Source organism: Canis lupus, chromosome 4, assembly GCF_048164855.1.
Source record: "Canis lupus baileyi chromosome 4, mCanLup2.hap1, whole genome shotgun sequence".
Taxonomy (NCBI): domain Eukaryota; kingdom Metazoa; phylum Chordata; class Mammalia; order Carnivora; family Canidae; genus Canis; species Canis lupus.
Genome location: NC_132841.1, coordinates 74,359,248 through 74,378,159, shown reverse-complemented (window position 1 = coordinate 74,378,159; position 18,912 = coordinate 74,359,248). Strand labels below are relative to the sequence as shown.

The following is an 18,912-nucleotide window of genomic DNA, read 5'->3' as shown; positions in this document are numbered from 1 at the left end:
CCTCTGTGCCCCAGTTCCCTTAAGTAGGGAAAATAGTGGTACTTATGGGGTTGGTATCACCACAGGGGCCAAGGACAGTCCTAAGATGGATCACTTTGGCGTGAAGATTATTTTGAGTTAAAAATAATAAAAACTCAGCAAATTCAGGAAAACTCTTTACCTCCCTGTCAATTGCCTGTTTGTACCAATTAGAGGATATTAACAGAGATTCTTCTTTACCTAAGAGACTTACCTGAATAAGAGGGCAACCTTGTTTTCAAAATGTCTCCTCTCACCTTCCTGCCAGCAGTCTTCCTTTCTTTTGTGTCCTTGGACCCCTACCCCTCTCCTTAGCTCACAAAAGCCTTGTGTTGCCTGGCCATCTTGGAATTTTATGTCTGTTTGGAATCTCTATACATGCAAAATTAAGTGTGATTTTCACCGGTTAATCCGTCTCATTTCAATTTGATTCTTAGTCTGGCTAGAAAGATCTTGAAGGGCAGAGGAAATTCTTTCTCCCCAACATAAAGATTAGATGATCTAACATTAGGGTGGCCTACTGACTCAGTTTGTTCAGGACAGTTCCAGTTAATGCTTTTTGTCCTAGTATCCTGGTTTAGAATTTGCCTGGTCCCCTTCATTCTCAAAAGTGTCAAAAATGTCCCAGGTTGAATAATTAAGTACATGGCCATTGTAGTTATGCAAATATCACTTAGAAAAATGCATTGTATAGAGTAGATGCTGAATGTGTCTTAGCTGCTAACATTAAACTCTTCAGCAGTTCTATCCGATAGAAATGTAATGCAAGCCACATGGTAATTTTTAATTTTCTAGTTAACCACATTTTAAAAAGTAAAAGAAGGGGCATCTGGCTGGCTCAGTTGGTAGAGCGTGTTACTCTTAATCTCAGGGTTGTGAGTTCGAGCCTTGCTTTGGGTGTGGAGATTGCTTAAAAATAAAATCTTAAAAAAAAAAAGAAAGAAATTAGTGAACTTAGTGTTAACATATTTAGCCTAATGCATCATTTCAATATGGAATTAACATAAAAATTATTGAGATACTTTTTTTTCTCCATCCTACGTCTTTGAAATCTGGTGTATATTTTGCATATACAGCACATCTCAGTTTGGACTGATGACATTTCAAGTGCTTATGGTTTCTAGTCTATTACTATGGTCTGATTAAATGATTAAGCTGCTATGCTAAAGTTGTTTTATTAATTTCTCCTATGTCACAATTTCCTATTTGGAAATATCCCAAAGAAAATACCAAAAAAAAGTGGTTTTCCTATGAATATTTGGGGTTTTTTTTCCCGTAGATCATCTCCAACGTTCTGATTGTGTTTTTGTTCCATTCACTGGAGTGGGGCCAATATCGTCACATTCCTGTAAATCACGTTGCTTCTAACGAGACCCAGAAGTGCAGCCAGATCCTGACCCAAAGCCAAATAAAGCAAAGGGTTACTTTTTGGCCCTGGTGTGATACCTACCTCTATTTCCTCTATTAGGGACAGTTTCTTGTTATTCCAACTAGTCTTAGCCTTGGTTGCCCGGACTTAAAAAGTTCCTAATGTGGAGGAAAAACAAAATTGATAAAAGATGGAGCAAGAAAGAAGGGATGTGATATTTTTTAATTTCAAAAATGAAAATTTGGCTTTACCAATCAGCTCCTTTCATGGACCCTGCTAAATCCTGGATGGCAACACTCTTAGGAATTTATAATCTTGTAGGTATGAGAAGATTGACCTGCTAGAACAATTTAGAGAATGATGCTTCGCCATAGAATGTAAAGTCAATACCGTTTGTGATGGCTCCTCAAATTAAGACAATGGGTTTAGGATTATAAGCTGAAAAAATTCTCAGAGGCCATGTAGTTCAATGTTCTTTTTTACTGATTAGGAAAGTGGGACCAGGAGAAGTTTAAACACTCGGTGAACTTCAAAAGGCAGGTTGGTAAAAGAGGGAGCAGGAAACATGGTAGCTTTGTTCTTACTACTGCTAGGACTATATATTACATCTCAGTTACCTTGCTTTGCCGGTAATTCATCTATTCAAACACAATATGCTGTTCCACCGAAAAAATGTTTTAACAACTTTCTAGGCAGTTTAGATGATCAGTTTGTCCTTGCTCCCTTCTCTGAAACCTTGGCACATGGGCCCGGTTTCCATTAAAGGGCGTGTTCAATGTATCCTGAATGAGTTAGCAGTTCTCAAAGGCCTGGGGAAAAAATAAACCAAACCAAACCAATGAGAAGACTGTGTCCGATCCTGTACTTGACCATCAATTCTTCTGCAGGTGGCACAACTTCAGCTGTGGTCTGAACAGTTGTTTGAGTTTCAGGGGAGGAGGCATCTGGAAAAGAATCTTGGCATATCAGCCTAACTACAAGAGTCCTTCCCTCCACAGCAACTCCACACTCAAAGCTGGGCTTGCTGATGTTTGGTGGGGGGTGGGGGGGATTATAAATTAAGGAGAATAAGCACACAAACTACCAACAGGAGCCATCGAGCTGCCATAGGCAGTGGGGCTCAGAGGTAAGTGCCTGGGACAGGGCACTGTAAGAATGATCTTTTTTTTTAAGATTTTATTTTATTTATTCATGAGGGACACACAGAGAGAGGCAGAGACATAGGCAGAGGGAGAAGCAGGCGCCTCACAGGGAGCCCGATGCGGGACTCGATTCCAGGACTCTGGGATCATGTCCTGAGCCGAAGGCAGATGCTCAACCGCTGAGCCACACAGGCGTCCCAAGAATGTTTAATGCTGTCTGATAGTAAACTTCAACTTGCCAACTGTTCCTACAGAATATGCACATGTTCGGTTTCGAAGGTGGTCCCATATACCCATATACCATGCTCCGAATCCCACCTTGCCAGCTGCCCTTGCTTGCAGACTGACCTGCTAAAGGCAGAACAGAAAGCGCACAAGTATTTGTCCATTAATACGAACCATAATGAAAAACTGTATCATAGAAATGGCCAGCATCAAACGAACAAGCAGCTTGCCAGTTCGCATCTCAGAGCGTCGTTTTATTCCCGAGGGATAAAGGACGGGAAGAGGAGCGCATGGCTCGCTTTAAACGGGCTATTCATCACTTTTCAAAAGAATCTCTGATGTGTGATTTCGGAAGACCATGCAGCACAGTCACTTCCCAGTTCCCAGTTCCACAGCTTTTGCTCCCTGTTTGACAAGTTACCCGTTACAGCGAACAAGCCTGTTGCCTTGGGGGAGCGGAGGAGGCAGATACACTCTAACGGGGAGACCATCCAGTCGCAGCCACGATGCACCCTTTTAAATTGAACTGTTTGGGTGAATTTCACTTTCGTTGGAACTGATTTTTTTTTTTTTTTAAGTTCAAATGACTTCCAGTGGATCCCACCACAAAGGACTCGTGTCATTTATTCTAGAAAGCCTCCTGCCCTGCGTAAGGCTGCAGAGCTAACCCAGAGAAGGAAGGGGGCCTTTGGTGAACGTAGACTTTTTCTAAGCCAGAGCTGGTTGGCGGGACTAGAATGAATAGAAAAGCAGCCCCAAACTCCAGGAGTAGGTGGGGGGCTTGGAAATCCTGGGAATCACGGGAGGAGTCTACGATGATTGAAAGGCCGGTTTTAGCGCGCGGCAGCGGACGGAGGCGCCGCGGGACTGGGGGCCCGGGCGGGGGAGGCCCCTCCGCGCGTCCCAGACGCGGCTGGGGGCGTCCGCGGCCGAGCCCCTGGGTTCGGGGCAGGTTCCTCCTTTGTAAGTCCTGAGCCGAGCCACGCTTCGCGCGCGCAGCCTCTCCCTCCCTCTTGCCACCTGATGAGTGTGAGCAGCCGCCGCAGCGCCCGGCTCCGGCCGCGCAGGCAGGAGCGGATCCGGCTTTACTTTCCGTCCCAGAATCCTGGAGGACTGAGCCGACCCGACTGGCTCGGACCGGGGACTCTGAGAGCCCCCACGACCACGAGCGAGCTTGGAAGTTGCCCAGAAACGTAGAGCGTTCGGGATCTCGCCCGCCCTGACCCCGGGGCCGGAGCGCCGCGGTTCGCCACTGGCCTCGGGGGACGGCGAGGAGGAGGACGGGCCGGGTCGGCGGGGCCCGGTGCCCACCCGCGGAGTTCGGGGCCGCGGGGGCGGGGCGGGGCGGGGCGGGGCGAGCAGCTCCCCCCGCGGCCCGCGGGACCCGGGTCGGCGGGGGCCGGCGCCGCGCGGCCACGTGGTGGTGCTGCCGCCGCCCCCGTCCCCCGCCCGCCGCGGGCGCCCGCCCCGCCCCGCCCCCGCCCGCCGGCGCAGCCCGGGAGCCGCGGCGCCCACGGCCCCCCGCAGCGGGGGAGGAGGAGGGACCGCGGCGCAGGAAGCCGAGCAGGAAGCGAGCCCGGCCGCCGCGTTTTCCTGGGGAAGCGGCGGGTGGAGCGGAGCCCGCGGGCCCGGGAGCCGCCGCCCGATGGGGTGAGTGCGGCGCGCCGAGGCCCGGGAGGCTCCGGAGCGGGGACCCGCGCGCGCCGCCGCCTGTGCCGGGGGTTCCCGCCGCCGCGCCCCTGTCCGCCGCGGGCGCCGAGGATGGGGGGGCGGGAATGAATGACCCGCGGGGCGGCGCGGCCGGGGGCCACCTGGGGGCGACCTGGGGGCGACCCGGGGGCGACCCGGGGGCGCCGGGCGGCAGCCGGTCCCACCTGCCCGGCCCGCCTCGCGCCCGCCCCGGCTGCTCGCGGCGCGCAAACTTGGAGGAGCCGGGGAGCGAGGCGCAAGCGGGCGGCTCGGCGGCTCGGGCGACCCGCGGGCGCCGCTATTGTTCCTGCTCGGCCGGTCGCGAGCCCCTCGCCGCGCAGGGGTGCGGGCTCGCCCCCGCCCCGGGCCTGCTGGCGCCCCTCGCCCCTCGCCCCTCGCGCCCTTCGCCGCGCCGCAGCCCCGAGGAGGGCGGGGAGGCGCGGTGCTGGAGCTGGGAGGGGGCGCCCTGTGGACCCCGCGCCCGGGCTGCCGGCGCGGGCGGGCTTGTGGCCGGGCTTTAGCTCCTGCAGCGCTCAGGGTGCGCCCGCCGCCCCCCGGGACCCGCGCTCCCCTTTTGTGTCGGGGGCCCTCGGAGCCCAGGGAGGCGGCGCGCTGGGCAGATGGGGGCCGCAGAAGCGGAGGGGTTATGGGGCCTCTCCGGGGCGGGGGCTGGGGCCGGGGCCGGGGCGGGGGCCGGGGCCTGGGCTGGCCGTCCGGGCTTCCGCCGCTCCGAGGAACCCTGCCCTGCGCGACTTGGTTTCCAGCGGTTGGGGCACATCTGGGGTCAGGGCCGCCCACCGCGACCGGCGCAGCCCGCAGGCTCCCAGGTGAGCGGGATGGGTCTCCCGTTTCCATCCGGGAGAGGAGAACGTGCTCTGGCTGTAGGGGGCTGGCAGGAGGAGGAACTGGCTGGCCCATCAGTGGGACTCAGCAGAAGCTCGTCCTAGAGAGGAGAGCCTCACCTTGTGGTCTGAGCAAAGTTGGGGAAGAGCTAGTGCAGCCCGGGGAGGCTGGGTTTTGATTGCTCTGGCCCCCACCTGGGCACAGGTGTAGCCTGGGAGTTTCATTACCGGGGGATGTAATCTGATCGTCTTTTCTTAAAAGATGCCTAACCGGTGTCACTTTTTTTTTTTTTTTTTACCCACTTAAGCTTTTTGTTAAACGAGTACACCTTAATTTATCCAGTTCTTATGGTTTTTAACCAATGCTTGCATAACCTGGATTGGGTGGTCCTGTGCTGGAGTATCCTGAGGTTTTCATCTCCATTCATTGAAATCTGCTTCGTTAATTTATTGTAGCATTTACATGCCTTAGACTAGACTTGTTTTATGGCTTTTTTTTTTTTCCTTTTGGGTGGTGGTGGTTGTGACTCTGTTGTGAAAAGTCTTATTGTGAAATTGAATAGAATGAGTGGATGCTGGGGCATGAAGACTCAGTGGGGGTGTGATGGTGTCTCTGGGATTGAAGCTCTGTCTTCAGGCTGCCACTCACCAAAGCAATTTTGAAGCAGGTACGCCTTGCATCACCCATCTTTCAAAGATGAAGAAACTGAGGTTTGGAGGTTAAGGAAACTTGGCTTGCAGTTAGTGGAATATGACGGAGGAAACTTTTCCTTTCAGAATAAAAAGAAGTATGAAATATTTCACACATACTTAATAGACACTACTTGTGTTTAAGAGTTGCTAAAAAAAAAAAAGTTGCTAATATCTCCCTATTGTCTTCGTGTCTCCTCCAGTAAAAATAAACCGCAACTGTTGGGTTTTATCCATCCCTCCTCTTCCTCCATCTTCTGGTGATCACTTAGGTGAAGTTAGTGTACATAGTTTCCAGAAACGTTTTGGTTCTTCGATATATATCCAGAAGCAGTATCTGTGAGCTTGTGTATTTAATATTGTACATAAAAACTTTTTTTTGTATAGACTGCTTGCATTTTAAAATTTGTCACTATAGTTTTAAAGTACATGTAGCTCTTCAGCTGCTGCAGAAAATTCCAGTATATGAATAAATCATAGTATCCTAATTCTCTTGCTGAGAGAAAATTATAATATTTCCAATTTTTCACTGTTACACACTTTAGCAGAGTTTTTTTTTTTTTTTTTTTTTTTTAAATAACAGTGCAATTGCAAGCATCAGAGACCTGCTTTTGTTATATACCCATCCCCTTCATTGCTGGGAAATGGGGGTCTAGGTCATGCTGCATTTATTGTTTCATTCCTCAACAGAAATTTAGGGTGTACGTAGGGTCTCTCTTGCTTACCTATTGAATGAAAAAAGTGAATTTGATCCTTTTTTTATTTTTTTTTAAGCTCTAAGATTGTTAGTTGCATTATTTTGTTTTTACAATTCCTATTGTTTGGAGTAAGAAAAGTGCCTCTGAATGACAAAGTTGAAGCATGAGGCAAACTGTGGTGCTGAGTTTGGGATACTTCTTCCAGAGTGTTTTTTTCTCAGGCCTCACTGTAACCTCGGATCACCCACTCTACCTTCTCTTCCTCATTTCTTCAAGCTTGGTAGGGTTAAGTAGAGTAGGAAAATACTTTTGTAAATGCGTACCCAAAGAGTTTATGAAAATGTCTTGACATTTTGCCCCAAATTGTAACCCCTTAATCTGGAAGCAATTTAAGGCATTTAAACACTTTGGCTTCCTCATTATTCCTTCAAATTGCCAGGCACATTCCTGCCTTGGCCCTTGCATTTGCTGTGCCACTATCTGGACCACTCTTCCCCTAGATCATCTCTGTGGCTGTGTTTCTCGGCACCAGGCCTCTACTCGGGTGTCCATCACATCAGCTACTACCCCTTTCAGCACACCCTGCCCCTCTTCTGTGTTTTTTTTTTTTTTTCTTCACAGCACTTAACACCGTCTAGCTCACCATGTATTTTGAATTATATTAGTCTAATTATTCGAATAGAAGCTCAGCGAAGACAGGAATTTTGTTTCTTGTTCACTGCTGTACTGCTAGTGCCTGGAACAATGTTGACAAACAGTAGTACTCAAATAAATGAATGAGTATAATGCTCTTTGTGTGTTTTTTCTACCTAGAATATCTCGTTTAGTACATTTTGGATATCCTCAATGGTGCTGGTGCCTCCACAGCTGTAACCGAGTCTCCCAAGAGGTCCTATTTACAGGTTCCATCAGGATATAAGTAAGAAACATAACATCTAAAGAAAGCCCTCTCTTTAAATATAATTTATCCTACAAAGTGCTTGTCTTCCTATTTTTTTCTGCCAACATTTGCTTAAAGCTGAATTCAGAAGAAAGCATAAGTAACACGATGCTTGGAAGCACACCCATTTTTCCTTTTCTCGATAACTTAGCTTTCCAACATTTTAAATGTGGAAGACTGCCTCTCCATTCCACACAGCATCTGCACAGACAGCCTAGCTGTAGTCTCAAGTAACGCCAACCACACCGAATTTCTGAGACTAGAAAGTGTATTTTTCTGAATCGTTTGCAGAGGGTATACTCATCTTTGCTGACTGTCTATTCGTGGTGAGGTGTTTTGGGGGAGTTGGAGGGGGGAAGAGGACCTTTAATCTGAAGATACAAAAGCAACCAGTATATAGTAGGGTACCTAGAAATAATTTAAAAATTGTCACATCATGAAATCCATGGCTAATGTTCCTAAAAACATTCACTGTCACAGTGTCTTGCGTTATTTTGCTAGAAGCCAATGGAATTTTCTCTACTTGCATGATGAGTATAGGAGTTGACAAAACAAAGCTAAATATATCAAAGGCCTCTGGGGTATGTTTTAAGTGGGTGATAGGAAAAAAACCATAGACTCCTTTTCCTTATCAACTATATAGGTATATGATACTGATGGCATCCTTTAAAAAAATCACTAATGTATCAAAGTACAACCATTGTATCCTCTGTAATAAAATTATATTGAAAGAAATCAGTTTATTATGAGCCCAGGAAGGGTTAAACTTCAAGCTGAAAACTGTAGCATCTTTATTTATTTATTTATTTATTTATTTATTTATTTATTTATTCATGAAAGAGAACAGAGAGAGAGAGAGGCAGAGACACAGGCAGAAGGAGAAGCAGGCTCCATGCACCGGGAGCCCGATGTGGGATTCGATCCCGGGTCTCCAGGATCACGCCCTGGGCCAAAGGCAGGCACTAAACTGCAGCGCCACCCAGGGATCCCAAAACTGTAGCATCTTAATAAAAAATTGTATGCTTACATGATCTAGAGATTTCTTTTTGGTTTATCCGTACCCCTGAAAAGTGCAGGTGGTTTAATGAAAGAGAAGGATTGTTAGTAACCATCAATTTCCCAACCCCAGCCATCTAGAGTGAACAAAAAAACGAGTCTTAGACATCAGATTCACTGTTGAGTATCAGTAAATTTAGTTGTGGTTTTATTTTATTTTATTTTATTTTTGAGATTTATTTCAGAGAGAGAGTGAGCGAGCAAGTGCATGGAGGTGGGGAGGGGCAGAGGGTGAGAGAAACCCAAGCAGACTCCATACCGAATGCAGGGCTCAGTCTGGGCTGCATCTCAGGATCTGAGCAGAAACTGAGTCCCACGCCCAGCTGACTGTCACCCAGGCACCTCTCCAGTCGGTATTTAACACCCTTCACTGTGTGTTTCAGAACAAATTCTTATATTTGGATGAAGGCAGTCTGCCTCCTTCAGCTTTGTATTCCATGTGTCCAGTAGAGTATCTGTCACATATGAAGTGCTTACTGTTGCTTGAATTACATGCACAAGGGTCCCAAAGCCTTCCGTGGAGGTTCTCAGATATTTAGCTGTGCTAGTCTAGAATTTAATGATCAAAAGGCAGAGGAGAGGAGCTGAGGTAGGTTGAAGTTTAGAAGACGTTGTAGGTCTCTCCTCTCCCCAGACAAAGCCACTTCACTTTTCTAAGCCTTAGATTCATCCGCTGTATTTGAGAAACATGACCACCCTTCAGAGAAGCCTGTGCATTGTGTTTTGACTGCTACTCAGAGGTTATGTGTGGTGGGTCATTTCATCTACCCGGACCTGCTTCTGTAGCGTTCATGGAATACAGTGTCTTGCTGTATACATACCATGACCATCGGTCACCCCTGGGCAAGGGGAAACCTTCAGAGTTCCTCATGATTTGTTCATCTCTTCTTCTAATGAATGAATCTGATTGTGAGAAAAGTTGCTTGTAGTCCAAGAAGTTTACTTGTACTGTGGGAGAAAAATGTAGACTTTTCCTTTTTTCCTTAAGTTGACAGGTTAGTGAATGCCAAAGTTTATTATCCAGTAACCTAACCTAAGCAGTTCATCCTCTATCAATTTCCCTCACAATCATTTATATTACTTTTTTATACTGCAGCTCAACTTTTCTTATCCCTGTGAGGTATTGCGGTTGGCAAGGAGCAAAATCCGTCTTCTCTTTGCTTTTTGGTTTATGATTTCTAGACGAATTCAGTTTAATCTAGAATGTTTTGTTTTTCTTTTTTAAAGTGCTGACAAAAAAACCCAGCCACAGCAGCAATCTACTAGACTCTGTTCACTACATCTGTCCAGTTCTTTTTTGCTGGCTGCAGTGATAGAAACTCAGCCAGAAAAAGAAACTCTGGCAGAGCTCATTGGTGAGGAATAGAAGGCTGAGCAGCTTCCTTTTGCTCTAGGGCAGCACGGAGTAAAGTGTCCTCCAAGAGGAGTCCATTTCGCAAACCAGGGAAGGCCATTTAGCAGGGATTTCTAAATGTTTTTGAATCAAAGGTGGATACTTGCAAACCTGAAACAGGTTTTGGACCGTTTTTACTAGGGAGAAATTCTCATATGCAGTGATGCTATATACATTCATAATCTTTGTCAGTTTATGTGTTAAGCCCATTTATGAACCTCTTTGGACTCCCCAAATTAAAAGCCTAAGATCTATTGAAGGGACCTAGAAAACCTTATCAAATTTATGCTGTTTACCTTTATTAGCTACCTCTTAAGGATCAACAGTACAATTACAAGGAGCCTATTTTCTATCCGGTGCCATTATCCCTGACCTGATAACCTGTCATACATGAGTGAAAAGAATTATGCCCTCAATTGGAAAAGCAGTCACTTGTTGCTATGCCAACCAGTTGACATACCACTGACCATTCTTAGGAACTGTTTCTACTGGATGCAATAGAATCTTGTTCAGAAATAATGAGTGGATGGATAGTATGATTTTTTTTTTTTTTTTTCCACAGAGACCTGATGAATTCCAAGGATAGGTCTTGAGTTTCTCACCCCAAGGACAACCTATTTCTTGGGCCTCCACAATCTGCTTTTCAGGTGGCAGCAGTCTCCTTACCTACTGATGTGGTAGGGAACTGAACTGTCCCTGGGCCCCACCTAACAATCCTCCTAAGCTCACGGGATAAATCTTTGCTCAGTCTAGTGGAGGAAATATTCCCAACACACTCTGTTCTTTTTTTTAAGATTTTATTTATTTATTCATGAGAGAGACATAGGCAGAGGGAGAAGCAGACTCCATGTAGGGAGCCTGATGCGGGACTCGATCCTGGGACTCCGGGATCATGCCCTGAGCTGAAGGCAGATGCTCAACCACTGAGCCACCCAGGCGTCCCAACACACTCTATGTTCTTGGCCTATCTATCTTGGCCTCCTAGCCTATTGGGGCTGCCTCTAGGAAACCTGAAGAAAACAGGGCCACTTTTCCTGCTTGGGGAGCTGACCCTCATCTGATTTCCCTCTTCCAAAGAAAATCCTCCTTCTGTGGGAGGTAGCAGACACTGGGAGGAGGTACTGCCATTGTTAGCCACATACATGGAGCTCATTCTGTCACTGTTCACCTTAGGTGACATCCTTAATCTCTTCAGTCAAAAATTGGGCCAAAAGGGATATGTACCTGCCTATAACAGGGCTCCTGATGCAAGCTCTACAAGTCCATTTAATTTAATTGAGCTCCTTTGTCTGCTTCTGGAGGTCCAGGCTGGTCTTATTCATTGCCATATTTCCTGTAAGCAACCCATGTTGATGGAAAGAGGATAGGAGATCCATAGGTGAATGATGATAGCTGCCTTCGTGGAGCTTACAGTTTTAACCAGGTTAACACATTCGCAGTGTACTATAGCACAAGGCTGACTGTTAATGGTTGGGATAAAGTGCTGGGGGAACTCGTTTTACAGCTGGATTGAGGCCTAAGGAAGTGCAATGACCCCTTAGAAAGTGACCTAGTAAGAGGCAGAGCTAGATAGACTTCAATGCTCACTGCTCACAGCACAGGGCTTCTAAATGTTGTCCTTTAGTCTTTTCCCCCCTTGTAGACAGTGACCTTGGGTGTCCTATATGTAGCTAATTCCAGTTGATGTCCACAAAGAAGACCGGTATAGACTTGAACAAGCTGGGATGGAGACCAGTGGGGAATCCCAGGCCAGGCAGATGGCATTGAGCAGGGACATGAAGGTCAGAAGGTACCAGAACCCAGTCCCTTAGCGTACTGCTGAGCAAGAATCACATGAACAAATATTTGTCAAGGTTTGTCAGTGAGTTAACTTCTGTGCTGACTCTCATAATTGGACACGAGTGCTCATGTAATTTGACCATCTCCTATGAAAGTTGACACGTTGGTGACTGTTTTTCAAAAAGGAAAGAGCACTAAGTTGCCATGTATGATTATGACCTACAGTCATTTCACTGCCTGGAGTGCCCTCTTCCCAGCCACCCAAAGGATGTGGGAATTTGTGAGCCAGAGGCTCATGGACAGTGGGTTGCTTTTTTTTTTTTTTTCTCTCCTTAAGAAGGCAACCAAAATTAAAATACCAGCGAGGGCCTTCCTAGGGATCCGAGGTCCTGCATGAGCCTTGTTAAAAGATCCTCACACAGGGATCCCTGGGTGGCACAGCAGTTTGGCACCTGCCTTTGGCCCAGGGCGCGATCCTGGAGACCCAGGATCGAATCCCACGTCGGGCTCCCGGTGCATCTCTGCCTCTCTCTCTCTCTGTGACTATCATAAATAAATAAAAATTAAAAAAAAAAAAAAGAATATTTGTTCTAAAAAAAAAAAAAAAGGTCCTCACACAGGGCTGGGTGTGGTGAGTAGCCTACCATCTCTCCAGTTGAATCTTATTTCAGGCCCACCCAGTCCACTTTCATCATGGGAGCAAGTTGCTTTGAATGCTCTCAGAACCTTCTTGGATCTTTGTGTTTGTAAACTCAGATTTTGGGTGGGGGCAAGAAACTCTATCTTTTTCCCTCTTCTGATTTAAAAAAAAAGAAAGTTTCACGTTTCTTTCTTATGGGCTTTTTTTAAATTAGAAAAAAAAATCTTTAAAATATAGGCAGAGACATTATGACCAATATCTGAATACCATTCAGGATTTCCTAGGAGTTCTTGTAAAAGAAAAACTCATTTCTGCTATTAACATTATATATACATCCATTCAGCTATCTTGACCACATCCTCCATAATTAGGTTCTTTGTGTTATACGACATTTGGTGTGCCGTTTGTTTACTTTTTCTCTTCTTTTCCTCCAGAGCCTCCAAAAGCCAGCAAGAGAGATTTCCTCAAAGTGACTCCTATCCCCGCCTGTCCCTGGCCAATCTGTTGACAACTGTGTGGCTGTTTGTGTCTGGTTTGGCAACAAACTTGCTTTCTTCCTCTTTTTTAAACAACCCCTGATTATTTTACGTGCATACCCCTTGGAACAAAGCGCGTTTGATTCTCATTACATGGCAAGTGGGTGTTTATATCCAAGGTGGCAAAGGAAAACAAAAAGAGAGGCTGACCCTATCCTGGTGATATCTGCCTCTGGCATAGGTGACAGCCTGCCGGCAGCCGGGATGTTTCTAGGTTGTGGCTTTCAGAACAAATATCACCTGTACTCCCTGTCTGGTTCCTGTCTGGTTGGGTGATGTGTTTTAGGATTCCACTTTTATTATAATATTGGTGCTTTTAATTCTGAAGAATTGCAATATTTCACTTTTTATAGCTTGGCAAGAGCTGTTATACAGGATGTTAGAATAATTTCTTAAGGAGCAGAAACAGAGCTAATCATAGGGAAGCATCTAAGTATTTAGAAGTTCTGCTTTTCCAAAATGTTGCCAAAACATGGAAACCTCCACCCAAATCTGTAGTTTACTAGCTCAGCTGAGTATAAAAATAGGCACTTTGCTGGTCTGTAATCATTCTTACGTTTTCTCTGTGACTGACTTGGTATCTTTAGCAAAGCTATATGGAAAAGGATTTTTTTGACTGGTGAGTTCCTTAAATTTATTTGTCACGCATATGCTCCACACATGAAAAGGACAAAGAAGTAAAAAAATACTACCCTCCCCTGGAATGAGGCAGGGGCGTGTGAGTGAGGGCGAAAAGCCAGAAGAATGCCTTTTTCAAGTTGGTCCATTCAGACTTCTTAGAAGGAGCTTTGTGTGTGCCAGCAGCAGATCTGAGAACTGTTCCATCTTTAAAAGCAACTAAATTTTTAAGTAGTAAAAAGGTTGTCTGTTGGCCAGACTTTTTTTTTTTTAATTGTTATTATTACTAGTGTTGCATTTAATAGGCAGCCCACTGTCATGTTTTGGACTCAAAGCTGAGTTTAAATCCAGCCTCCTCCATTTATAAACCGTGCCACGTTAGTCAAATAAACTTTCCGGGCTGCAGTTTCCTAATCTGGGAACTGGCAATAATGACAATAGCATCGAATTCTGAAGTGGTGTAAGCGTTAAATGAGACGATACTCATTTATAATGAAATAGTAAAAAATAAATAAATAAATAAATAAATAAAATAAAATTGCAAAAGAAAAGAAAATCTTGCCAAGTAATCATTGAGGTAAATGAAAGTTATTGGGGCTGTTCCTCTACTCGCTAGAGTTACCATGTGACCTATCAGCCTACCTTTAAAGAAGTGCTGACAGATTGACCAGTATGGTTCTAACTGCCCTTATAATCCATGGCTATAAAGATGGGTTGCCTTGTCTGTCATAGCGACACATCTGCCTAGCATCTTTTTTTTTTTTTTTTTTTTAAGATTTTATTTATTCATGAACAAGACAGAGGGAGAAGCAGGCTCCCTGCAGGGGGTCTGATGCGAGACTCGATCCCAGGACCCCGGGATCACGCCCTGAGCTGAAGGCAGACGATCAACTGCTGAGCCACCCAGGTGCTCCCTGCCTGGCATCTTCTGTTTCGTTTACGATTTTTTTCCCTGTATCCTCACTCCTTCACTTAGTCCTTCTATTATTCTATCACCAGGTAATGTGGGCAGTGGGAAAATATTTTTCCTTTGGTAGTGACCAGTCCTATTCCAAATTGTATTCACAAGTGCCTTGGTTTCTCCAAGAGCTTGTGTGGTGTCAGTTCTAACCCAGGCACAGAGCAGGAGAATTGTGGTTTAAACAGAGTTGGTGGCACTCAGAATGAATTGATGAGCAAGTTACATCCCCTGGTGAATGCTCTGGAAAATTGTCCAGCTGTTGCTAGAGGAGCCTGGACCTCTTTGCTGAACCGTAGGGAGCAGAGGAGGAGTTGAGTTTGCCTAAAAATCCATCAGTCTTGGGTGACATGGAATTGTCGATGATTCATCTTTCCTCCTTCTGCATCATGTGGCAGAGTGAATCTTTTAAATCACAACTTTTTTTTTTTTTAAGATTTTATTTATTTATTCATGAGAGACACATAGAGACAGAGACACAGGCAGAGGGAGAAGCAGGCTCCATGCAGGGAGCCCAGTGGGGACCTCGATCCTGGGACTCCGGGATCACACCCTGAGCCGAAGGCAGATACTCAACTACTGAGCCACCCAGGTGTCCCTAAATCACAACTTTATCATTAACCTGGATATGAGTTGTATGATTTTATGATATTAAGCAAACATTAAACATGATGACATGGCAACACATTTACCTGCCTGCCTGTGTGTAGTAGGACTAAGGTGCAGTTAAAATGTATGCTGTCGGGATCCCTGGGTGGCGCAGCGGTTTGGCGCCTGCCTTTGGCCCAGGGCGCAATCCTGGAGACCCGGGATCGAATCCCACATCGGGCTCCCGGTGCATGGAGCCTGCTTCTCCCTCTGCCTGTGTCTCTGCCTCTCTCTCTCTCTCTGTGACTATCATAAATAAATAAAAATTTAAAAAAAAAAATGTATGCTGTCATTCCAGTCTTTAAAGGGCAAATCAGAATCCTCACTGCCTAATAGAAATATGAGTAAGCCACAAATACAAATCCTAAGTTTTCTCATAGCAAAAGAAGCAAATGAAATGAATTGTAATGATCTATTCTGTTTTACCTAGTATACCCAGAATATTATCAACATGTATTCAATATAAAACTTCTTAATGATCTAGTTGACATTCTTTTTTTCACACTAAGTCTTTGAAATCTGTTGTGCGTTTTGCACTTAGGGTGCACACCAGTTTGTATTAGACATGTTACGGATGCTCAGTAGCCACATATATTGGATGGCACTGGTCTAAACGAGAGGTCATTTTGTGGATCCTAGTGACCCTAAGGCCATTTGACACCTGGAATACCCTCAGTAAACACATTTATGCTTCTCTGTGTCTTTACCTGGTTATTTGGGATTTTTTTATTTATTTTTTTTTATTTTTTAATTTTTTTAATTTTTTTTTATTGGTGTTCAATTTACTAACCTACAGAATAACCCCCAGTGCCCGTCACCCATTCACTCCCACCCCCCGCCCTTCTCCCCTCTACCACCCCTAGTTCGTTTCCCAGAGTTAGCAGTCTTTACGTTCTGTCTCCCTTTCTGATATTTCCCACACATTTCTTCTCCCTTCCCTTATATTCCCTTTCACTATTATTTATATTCCCCAAATGAATGAGAACATATAATGTTTGTCCTTCTCCGACTGACTTACTTCACTCAGCATAATACCCTCCAGTTCCATCCACGTTGAAGCAAATGGTGGGTATTTGTCATTTCTAATAGCTGAGGAATATTCCATTGTATACATAAACCACATCTTCTTTATCCATTCATCTTTCGTTGGACACCGAGGCTCCTTCCACAGTTTGGCTATCGTGGCCATTGCTGCTATAAACATCGGGGTGCAGGTGTCCCGGCGTTTCATTGCATTTGTATCTTTGGGGTAAATCCCCAACAGTGCAATTGCTGGGTCGTAGGGCAGGTCTATTTTTAACTGTTTGAGGAACCTCCACACAGTTTTCCAGAGTGGCTGCACCAGTTCACATTCCCACCAACAGTGTAAGAGGGTTCCCTTTTCTCCGCATCCTCTCCAACATTTGTTGTTTCCTGCCTTGTTAATTTTCCCCATTCTCACTGGTGTGAGGTGGGATCTCATTGTGGTTTTGATTTGTATTTCCCTGATGGCAAGTGATGCGGAGCATTTTCTCATATGCATGTTGGCCATGTCTATGTCTTCCTCTGTGAGATTTCTGTTCATGTCTTTTGCCCATTTCATGATTGGATTGTTTGTTTCTTTGGTGTTGAGTTTAATAAGTTCTTTATAGATCTTGGAAGGTTATTTGGGATTTTATCCTTAGTTTTGAGCATTTCTTTAGAGAAATATAATAGCTTTATCAAAAACTGATTGCACATGATATATGGAAGTGTGTGTTTTGGGTTTACAAATCTATCTCTTTGCTTTTGTGCAAGTGCATTGATCGACGACATAGACCTTTTTTTTCCTCTTGTAGGCAGGATTGTGTATGAGCCACATTTCTACATCTCCTGTGTACTTGGCCCATAGTTGCTATTCAGGGCATATTAGTAAATAAGACAGTATAGGTTTCTTACTTTTCTCCTTAAATTGCAAGTTCTTGCATAACCATGATATTTTTACTCTGTAAACCCTCCCATCATTATGTACAAGGTACGTGGGTTTGTGGATGTGTGGGGCATGGGAGGAACGCGTTTAATCTTTGTTGCTCTTAATGGAAGCATTCCCGGATCTCACGTTAATGCTATTTGCTTCTTACGCTTAAACACAGAAACTGGTTGGAAATTGAAAGATAAAAGGTCCAGGGTATCACATTCAGTTAATAGGAGTTTGTCGTAACCAGGCAGGTGGTTCTGGGGCCCCCATATGGCACAGGCATGGAGCAGGCTGGAGTTTCTAATGGAAGGAGATTGGAAAAGCTTTTCCGTGTGCACTGCCAGCGCAGTAGTGTGGCAAATCCAGGCTGCTCAGCCCCTGGGGTGGGGTGTCTTGTCTGGAATAAATTAGGGTGAGGGACAGCATGTTTGCAGCTCATATCTTCAGCAGTATTCGAGGATTAACTGCGCCGGGGATTATCTTGGGCCTTGAGGCCTCCTGGTCCAGCTGAGCCCTAGCACCGCGCCCCTTCCCCAGGGCAGCTTCCCCACTGTCTGCTCCTCTCCCCTTGTTCCCTCCTATCCTGAAGGTTCTTATTCATCCTTAGCCTCAGCTCTGTGAGCAGCTTCCTTGTGGAGCCAAGTCCCCTGGGGAGCAGAGGAGGTAAGGCCCACCTCTTTGGCAGCATGGCGCCCCTCATAGACGCAGCTGTTATAGTCGCTTTTTATTTCAAGAGGATTTTAAAATAGTTTAATGCTATTCATTTCGAGTTAATTCTGCTGCTTTTCATTGTTGGCTGGTTCCTTTAGGGGAGTCAACGAGCAGCACATGCTTTCAGAATGGAAATAGCCCAGAAAACCCACACTGGGCTTGCTGCAGAGGTCTTCTAGGGGGTGGCTGCTGCGTTCAAGGTGACTAGTGGAGGGGCAGTGCATGGGGTGGGGGTGAGGGGGTGGGCCAGGGCGTGCTGCCTGGGGCAGAACAGACCAGGAGCAGCAGATAGCCAAATGAATGACAGAAATGCTCTTCCTTACCAAGGGGTTCAAGGGGTGTGTGTGGGGAGGGACATTGTAGGTCATCTGTTGTGTTTGGCCCAATTAGACTCCAGAGAGTGTATTTCACTTCTGTAGGTCCCTGAAGTGAATTTAGCTTCTGACTTCAGAATGAGCTGATCAGACGAAAGTGCAGGTCACCACTGTCCGTGCTGTTGAAGTTCTAGGTTCTCTCTTACTGTGGCATCTGAGATGACAGCCTGAGCAAGATCCAGTAGGTAAGAAGGATTTGTCGGTACTCTTAGACGACAAGTGGCAGACACCCAACTCAGGCTAGGAGGAGTGTGTCTCGGCTCAGGTGACCCCCGAATCCTGTGCCAAAAGGGTGTGGCCCCTGCAGGGCCTCCTTGGTTCCTTCTCTCCAGCCAGCTCCCTGCATAGGGTTAGGGCAGCTGCCAGGCTCACATTTCCCCATTTCTCCACTGGAGAGGAAGGTCTTTCCTTCCTTCTCTCCCTCACCCCATCCCCCTTCTATTCCCTTCCCTACCCCTTGCTTTTCTTCCCTCTTTTCTACCTCCCCTTTGTCTTCCCTCCTACTGAAAATCCCAGGGGGAGTCTCCCACTAGCCTTGCTGAAGCCTGAGGCTGATTATTAGCTATGTGCAGGGCAGCTTTTTCTCTAGAAAGATGAGCACAGTGGTATGTCTAGATGGTACTATTGACATCTCTCAGGGAACAGCTGGG

The 18,912-nt window shown here is 45.9% G+C and overlaps 1 protein-coding gene across 8 annotated transcripts in view; it reads left to right on the top strand.

Annotated features, from left to right (window-relative positions):
* Positions 1-4,249: 4,249 nt before the first annotated feature.
* RAI14 (retinoic acid induced 14) overlaps positions 4,250-18,912 on the top strand; it is a 138,391-nt gene continuing 123,728 nt past the window's right edge. For 2 of the 8 annotated variants that reach the window (XM_072824946.1, XM_072824937.1), the window contains exons 1-2: positions 4,261-4,404; positions 18,308-18,447. The gene's annotated coding sequence lies outside the window, so the exon portion shown is untranslated. Of the gene's footprint in view, positions 4,405-5,174; positions 5,271-18,307; positions 18,448-18,912 lie in introns of those variants that run through there. The other 6 variants (XM_072824943.1, XM_072824935.1, XM_072824952.1 and 3 more) reach the window with 5 other exon arrangements.